Source organism: Cupressus sempervirens, chromosome 5 (genome assembly GCF_028749045.1).
Source record: "Cupressus sempervirens isolate cs-2001-9-10 chromosome 5, ASM2874904v1, whole genome shotgun sequence".
NCBI classification, from domain to species: Eukaryota; Viridiplantae; Streptophyta; class Pinopsida; order Cupressales; family Cupressaceae; genus Cupressus; species Cupressus sempervirens.
In genome coordinates, this window is record NC_143122.1 from 526715336 (window position 1) to 526724699 (window position 9364).

The window sequence follows — 9364 nt, forward strand, 5'->3', positions numbered from 1 at the left end:
ACTAATAACATTGTCCAAAAATAAAATTTTCACTTATCCCAAGAAGAATGGGATCCCAAGATAGGTAGATGGCAATTCATCCACCAAAAAGAAAAGAATATTAGTTATTCTTTTCTTAATTGAATTAGGTGTAAAGAGCATATAGACTTTAGACTTATTCAGATTTATGACCTAACCAGAACCAAAAGTATATATATCTAGAATCTACTTAATATGTCTGGCCTCAATTATAGAAGATCTACCAAACAGAAGTGTATCATCAGCAAAGAAATTATGGGTCATAGAAAACTATAAATTCAATATACTTATACACTTCTGGTTGGAAAGCAAGTTTTGTCTATGTATAGATTTGCTAAGGGTTTTAGCCATGATAATAAACAAAAAAGGAGATAGTAGATCCCCTTGTCAAACTCCCTAGGTAGCTTGGAAAAAAGAAGAAGGTATGTCATTAATAATGACTACAAAACTAGCCCCAGATAGGCAATTCTTAATCCATTTATACCAAGCAGCTAAAAAACCAAACTTAGAAAGGACTTTGAAAAGAAATGCTCAATCCACTTTATCATAAGCTTTCATCATATCTAATTTTTTCACAAAAGAAGGAATCCAAGAAGTTTCAATAGTATGTAGGACCTCCAAAGAAACTAGAGCACCATCAGATGTATCCCTACCAAGAACAAAACCTCCTTGCTAAGGAGAAACTAATCTAGGAATGAGGTGTTTGAGCCTAAGATAAATAGCCTTTGTTATGATCTTATATATGGAATTGCATAATGAGATGGGCCTAAAATCTGCAAATGTTTGAGGTGATTTTGACTTGGGGATCAAGATGAGATATGTTTTGTTAAAACTTTTAAGAATATATCCTTTGTAATGAGATTCCTCTATAGCCATTAGGAGATCAAAACTAACGACATCCCAACACTTCTAATAGAATAACATAATGAATCCATCTAGGTTAGGGGCTTTCTCTAGGGCCATAGAGAAAAAAACACAATGAAGTTCTTCAATACTAAAAGGCTTCATAAGATTGGCATTGTCTTTACTTGTTACTAAAGATGGGATGGACTGCAAGAGAACATCCCTATCACACTTATTATCTCTCAGAGACACACCAGGAGCAAGTAAGTTTTTGTAAAAACATATTCCCTCGTTATTGATTTCTTGTTGCAACATTAGGGTATCCCCTGACGATACACTTTTAATGGACAAAATAGACGAAGAAGCTTTCCTGATTATGGTAGAAGCATGAAAAAAATTAGTATTCCTATCACCCTCTTTCAACCACAACTCTTGAGATTTTTGTCTCCAGTAAATCTCCTCCCTTGAACAAAGTCCTTCCCAATAATATTGAAGAGATTTTTGTTTCTCTACTACTTCTGCATCTAGCCCAAAATTAGCAATATGGTTTAATATAAGACTAAGATCATGTTCAACCCTGGTCTTTTCATGAAACACATTCTTGAATACTTCCTTATTCCAGATTTTAACTTTTTATTTAAGTCTAATATTAATATTTACTTTTCCTTTATTTCATAATGCAACTAGAGATAACTCAAACTTGAAATTATAATTTTAATTAAGTTATCTATAATTTCTCTTATAAAAGTAAATATTCATAACTAGATGATTATATAGTGAACTCCAGTATAACTTCTCTTAAAAAAGAACTAAATCACAATTATATATTTATTAATTTGTAACTCTTCTTGTATTAATAAATATAGAATAATTTATATCCCACTAAGAGTTTTAAAAGTAATTTATTTTAAGGCAAAAGCCTACAATACAATGGTAACTTGTGAGCCTCTCATGTGGGAGGTCTTGGGTTCGAATTTTCTTAACACATAAAATATATAATTACAACAAATAATAATAATGAATCTAGACTTCGACCATTTATCGATAATAAAAAATTGTAATTTATTTTAAAAACCCACTTATAATAAATAGTATTTATTTATTTAATTTTTGAAATAAATAAATAATATTTTTTAATTTATTTTTTTAACTTTTTTAAAATTTTCAAAATTAATAATTAATCATAAGAATAGTTTTTTAATAAATAAATCTAGAAATTATATTATAATTTTATAAAATAAAAACAAACATGCAATCACTGTTTTCGCATTCCTTTGATCTCTCAAATCATGCAACCATAATATACTTAGTTTTCTATCTTTAGTATATTTGTTTTCATGTGCATGCATCAGTTTAGCTACAACATGTTGTCCTCTCAATTAATATTTTATTCTTACCAATAAATTGTACAATTAAATTATTTTAGATGTAAGAATAATATTATCTTTATTTAGAAAATTCATGATAATCGTATGGTTCTAATGACAAGTTTAAATGTTTATTCAATTTATCTTTTTCTTCCAATTTTCTATAATTGGTTTTTTCCTATATTAGAAAGGGTTTTAAAAGAATAGAGTCATAAGATTTTTCTAGATTTTTCTACAATTTTCCTCAATCAAGTTTTCTCGATCAATAACTTTTCATTTTCAAAATCTACAACATAATCCTTTATCCATAATCAATACAATAAATTAATAAGCATTATGCAAACACCTAGGAAGACACAAAGTAGATAGATCTGTATATATATATATATATATATATATATATATATATATAATGAATTTTCAAACCCTACCTCAAAGCCACAGCTAAAATCTGAAACAATCTGTGAATGCATGCAAATCCAAACCCTCTAAAACTTTCAACAATTCTTTTAGTTGAATTTTGAATTCTGCTCTCCAAAACCAGTGTGTCTTGGAATGAGCTTGAATCTCTTAATAAGGAGTTTAACTCTACCTAGGGTTTTTGGTTTTACAAACATGCAAAAGCCTTTTTTTTATTAATTTAATTTATTTAAATTATTCCCACTTTTTTTTAATAGGAAAGACATTTTTAGAAAAACATATTTTATTAATTTAACTAATAATAATTAAGGTCCATTATTTAAATGTAGCTTCTAAATTTATTGTTATTAAATTAAATAAACATAATTACACCAAATTTAGTCTTTTAATTAAATCTTTAAATTTATTTCTTTTATTTAATTAATTTCTCAATTAATTAAATATAATAAAATTATTTTTTCTTTATAAAATCTTCATTTAATTAAATCGTTTAAAAATCTTTTTAGTTGATTTAATGTACTTGAAAATCACAACAAACCCATAAACTCAATAAGATAAAACTTGACTAAAAAGACAAAGTACAAATCAAACTCAATGGTTACAAATCTTGAATGCATGTCACTTTGATGAATTTAGAAAGGTAAATAAATAAGATATTTGTCCTATATTTTAGAACAATTGACTCAGGTTTAGGACTTGGACTTGAGAACTATCTACCCTCTTTTACCATAGAGATACTACGATAGGACACACTCATCCCAACAATTCAAGGAAGTCAATGCCTAGTACCTACAATCTGCATAAAAGCTAAACATGTACATATGTATATAAATATAGACTAAACAGGCAATGGCAGGGAGTGGTACATCGTGTAGATCTCGACTAGCAAGTGACTACGACTGTCTCCTTCAACCACATCAGAAAATATCAAACATAAATTAAAACATACATGTACACCATACACGTGCAGTTATGGGGTAAGTAACCATAAAAACTATATATAAATCATCCATCTAACTATCATCATGAAATAACTGGAATCACTATATGAACATACAAAGTATCACCATCAAAATAATAACCATGAACACATTAAATAAATGAGTTTCAAGTAGCTCATCAAATATATAAATGAAGTATGAAATAACTATTGATATTATGGGAAGATGTATTGTCAACTAGTGCTAAAATACTTAGTCATTATGGGAAGTCACTAGTGACCAAGCTATCAAACATCAACGTTAACTAAGCTTATGATTGAACCAAGCTAATAGTGTTAATCTAGCATAAAGGAAGTAGTATCAACCGTGTTGAGAATTCCCACCGAGTTGTAGTGTCAACCAAATTGAGAATTCCTACCGAGCTCCAGTATAACTAAGTTAGTAAAGTGTTCTTGTTTCAGAATAATAATCAAATAGGTAGAACAGTGTGAACTGAGCTAGCAGTGTTTGCTGAGTGATCAGTATGAACCAAGCATCCAGTATCAACCAAGTGTCAAAGTTATCCAAGGTGACAATGTTGCCCAAGTATCTTCGGTATCACTTGAGCTATACATTGGACCTAAGTTATAGCATTGAGCTGACTTGGTAATTTTTTTTGGAACCATTAAAGTTGTAGCTGACCTATAATGTAATTATTTAAATGAGTATAATGTATTTTGATTGTCCAAAAGTAGAACAATGAGTTGAAGAACATTATATACAAGCAAATATGAAAGAATAAAGCACTTAGAAGGCTACAAAAAGTATAAGGAAAATAAGAGACTCATCTATCATAATCAGGTGATTAGTTTACTTCAAAGGATCTTCATGACAAAACAAAGTTGCATATCATAGATCAATCCACTGATTCATCCTAACTAGTGCATCAATCCTAAATCTGTTATCAGGGTGGACATAATAGTCCCTTATAGAAACTCCTAACAGATTACATACTTTATTGTTTTGTATAAATCCTTTCACAAGGTGGACCTAACATTCCTATTTACTCTTAACCAAGTAGATCACCAGAAGTGATCAATTGTAAACCTTAACAAGCCAACTTTATTACTGCAGTAGTGAAGCATTATAGGTTTCATCCCCACCCTAGTTTTACCTTCTACTTGAAGGGTTTTCAGGTTACCAATTCTTGTGTCAAAGTGTTATGGTGTTGTTACTTTATTGCTTTATGTTTCATGCATGAAAGTATATTAGATAACAATAACTAAGTGAACAAAGTTCTAAGTATTTCCTAATTCACCACACCCCCCCCAACCCCCCTCAATCACCTACCTTGCATTACATTTCCAAAAATAACATCAATTAAATTAGGTAACCAAGTGTATGCTAGAAAACTAGACCTGTTGGAAGCAAGAGTTAACAAACAAACATTAGTTGATGTGCATATTAGATATTCAACAATGAAAGAAAAACTAACAAACATTTGCTTGAGTTTTGCAAGTCAAAGCAACCAACAACTCAAGTCCTTAAGCAACCTCAAACAACTCAATAAAGGCACCCATGAGAGGCCTTGTTGGTGTGTTGGATTGGAGGGATGTTTGGTGTGCTCTCCCAAACACAACTATGTTTGAATCTCTTGATGTGAAGGTGCAAGTGTGATTCATGAAACTATGAAACTATGTTATATGAGATGAAGAACACCTCAAACAATGGCTATGGAGGAGCCATGTTTGAAAGCATTCAAGGATGTGGAGATGGAATGCAATAAATAAACTAAGCTAATGTGCAAGCTAAAATAGTATGCGAGTGAAATGAAGATCTAAATGCATGAATAAGCTAAATCTAACAATGCAAATGCAATTTGAAATCAGCTACCAAGGGTTAGTATGCAACATGAATATCACTATGAAACTCTAAAACTCAAACTAGCATGATAACACTATGGAAGCTCAAAACTCAAACTAACATGATAACAATGCATGTGGATTAGATGAAAATGCTTGAGACAAGGGCTCTATTTATAGGCTTGAGACAGACCCTGGGTGAGGTGGCATCTATGTGGCATCCACCTAGTGCCACAAGGAGACACATAAGTTAGCCATGCAAGTGGTCAACATTCAAAGTTTGATCACACATGTGTGAGAAACTTGGAGAGAAGAGTGGGGGACAAAGCTTGCAAGAGGGAATGGTCTCTCACACATGTGTGAGTACACACTTAGGCTTAATAAGGGTTTAACAAGATGATTAAGGTAATTAAGTGAGGTTAAATGATGGGTAGGCTTAGGAGGATGAAAGTGATGGGTGTAGACTAGGTTTTAGGCTAGGTTTAGGATTAAATTAAACAAGATTTAATTTAATCATAGGTTTAGAGAATTAATGAGATGGAGGGATTTAAATAAATAGAATTTATTTTAAAACGGGGTTTATGGAGGGTTATGTCATAACTTTCTACTCGTAGCTCAAAATCATGAACCGTAAAAATTTATGTAAAGATCTTCTAGAGTTCTACATTTATTGTCTAAAGTTATAAATTTAATGCTACGACCCCTACCAAAGCCCAAAAATGCTCCAAAGGCCTCCAAAAATGCAAAATACTAGAACATAGAAAATTTTGAAAAAATGAATTTTGATATTTTTCCATTTTTTCTTGTGCCAACATCCTCTGCAACTTCCTAGACTATATTTTGATCATTTCTTCCTCCTTGAGAGGAAATGGGCTCCATTTCATCCATACTTTGCATTAGATGTGAAAAATGAAGCTGGATTTGTTCACGTGTAAGCCATTTTCCCTATTGAATAAATTGTCCTACTTTTACCACACTGTACAAATAGATTTTGTAGTTCCAAAAATTCTTCATGACAACTTCCACAATTTGATCACTTTGAACTGGATTGTTAGCTTTTGGATTCAACTCTGTCTGGCTGATTTCTTCAGTAACATCTACTAGATCTAGTAAAGGAGGGAAATATGGCTTCAACAATTCTACATTCAAGACAGGGTGAACACCCAAAAATGGAGGCAAGTTGAGTTCAAATCCATTTTCACCAACTTTCTTTATAATCTCATAGGGACCATAGTGAAGAGGATGAAGCTTCATGTGAGGGCGTTGTAAATGTTCCTTCTAGAAATACAACCATAGCTTATCCCCAACTTGAAAATTATGAGGAGTTCAATGCTCATCATGCCTCTATTTATACTTCTTAGTGGTCTACTCCAAAATTTCATGAACTTTCTATTGCAAATGATGAATTCTATCAATGAACTTCATTACTTTGTCCTTCTCCTTATCCAAGCATGGTACCAAGTCAGGTTACATAACAAGAATAGAAACATTTATTGGTGCTAAGGGTTGATATCTGAGACAAACTTCGAATGGGCTATGGCCAGTTGAACTATGAATTGCCCTATTGTAGCTATGTTGTACATGGGTAAAGCTCTCATCCCATGTGCAAGGATGTTTGGAGTGATAAATACACAGGATTTGAATAATTATTTGATTAACAACCTTTGTTTGACCATTTTTTTGAGGGTGGAAAGCAATAGACTTTGTTAGTTTTGTCTCCATCATTGCCCATAATGAAGACCAAAATTTACGAAGAAAGGGACTATCCCTATCTAAAATAATGCTTTCTAGTAGCCCAAAATGAACCCAAACATGCTCAAAAAAATGTTTTGTAGAATCTTTAGTAGAGATTGCCTTTCTACAAGCCACCAAGATTGTCATTTTTGAAAATCTATCAACTACAACATACACACAATCATGCCCATGTTTAGTGGTAGGAAAACTAGACATAAAATCCTTTGAAATTGAATGCCAAGGTTTAACTAGAATAGGAAGTGGTAAATATAAACCTAGTTTAAGATTTGTAGGCTTTGTAATGGCACATGTTGTAAATGCTTGAATATATTTCATCACATCATTTTTCATTTTTGGCCAATAAAAATATCTTTGTAGTATAGCAGTAGTCTTACCTATTCCAAAATGACTAGAAACATTACTTCACAAGACCACTCTTATACTTTAGAACTTGATATTTTTCCGAGTCTTTGATGCCAAGCTTTGCAGAGAGAGCATGAAAAATGTTGGTGTACTCCTGAACTGATTGGTCTTTCTTCTATCAGACTAATTACCATTGCATATATTTTTGTTCATAGGTATCCTTGGGGTAATATTCATGTTTTATATGCTCTACAAATTCTTCCCATGTGGGTGTTACATCAAAATAACATAGAAAATTCATGTCCATCCTAAGATTCTTGGGTTTCTTCAGTTGTTAAGTATACCTCCCATGCCAATTTCACATAATTCTCAGCTCTGAGGAGGGTGAAGGTTATCTTTTCAATATCTGAGAAATTATTGACACAAAATACCTCTCAAATTTGGACAACCAGTTATCAAGAGCAACTACATTAATTTTTCCTTAAAAAGTTGGAATGTCAAAATTTACCTGCACCTTGAATGGGGTTTTCTCACCAAATTTTGAATTTCTTGGACTGGCATATAACTCTCATTTTTCAAGCATCCATGAAAATTGTTGCATCATTTCTTCACATTGTTTATTTAATGCCTCTTCTACCATTATTTTGAAGGATTCATCCATCCCTTTTGATGATTGTTTTTCCATCTGCGACCATGTACATCTTGAAGGAAGATAATCTGAGAGATCTCTTGTGGCCAATCCCAACCTTTGATAAGCTAAGCATGTATGATGTGACATACAGGAGTGAACAAGCTCTAATACCACTGATTTGAATTAGGAATTTAGGTTACAATACCTAGTGTAGAACCTGTAGTATTATGACTAAATTGAAAGCAGTTAAAATGCAATAGTAGATGTTTTGCAAGCCAAAAAGTCATCCATTCATTTCAAAAAATAGAGTTTATACAAGTTTGAAGGATCCCAAGGGTCACCATTATCCCTTGGATATGAAAACAAAAAGTCCACAAGCTAATTAATTACAAAATAAACTCTAACTATAAAAACCATTAAAAAAACTATATTAAAATTTGTGTCTACTTGTAGAAGTCGTAACTTTCTACTCGTAGCTCAAAATCACGAACTGTTAGAATTTCTAGAAAGATCTTCCAGAGTTTTACATTTATTTTCTAAATTCTTAATCATAGCACTCTACCTTCTTAGCCCTAATGAAGCCCAAAAATTCTCTGAAGGCCTCCAAAAATGCAAAATACTAGAACATAGAAAATACTGAAAAAATGGATTTCGATATTTTTCCAATTTTGCTTGTGTCAACATCCTCTGCATCTTTTGGACTGTGTTTTGATCATCTTGTGGTAATTTACTTGGTTCTAAATAATCAATATCTTCATGTCCCTCTTGTTGTATTTCTAGTTGTGCTACAGGTTCATCCATCTTATGGTTGATAGTCACTATCTGTTGCTCGGCTTCAACAGTCTGATGCTTAGCAAGTTGTTTCTTGGCAGCACGCCTCTATTGAGACTCAGTAATTTCATCAATCTATATTTCTTCAACTAACCTCTCAAGTTTAGGAATGGTAGTAGGTTCTCCTTCATAGACATATACAAAATCTATGTAATCATTGGGTTCCTTCTTGCATTTAGCTTCACTTTTTTCTGCAAATTCATCAACTCTAACATTTGTACTTTCCACAATCTTGTTAGTGTTAGAATTCAAACACTTATATGCCTTACTCTTTATGGAATATCCTAGGTAGGAATATGTCTTCATCACTTTTTGTATCAATTTTACCTTTCCTAGTATCTTTCAGAATATAACATTTTCTTCCAAAAACTTTGA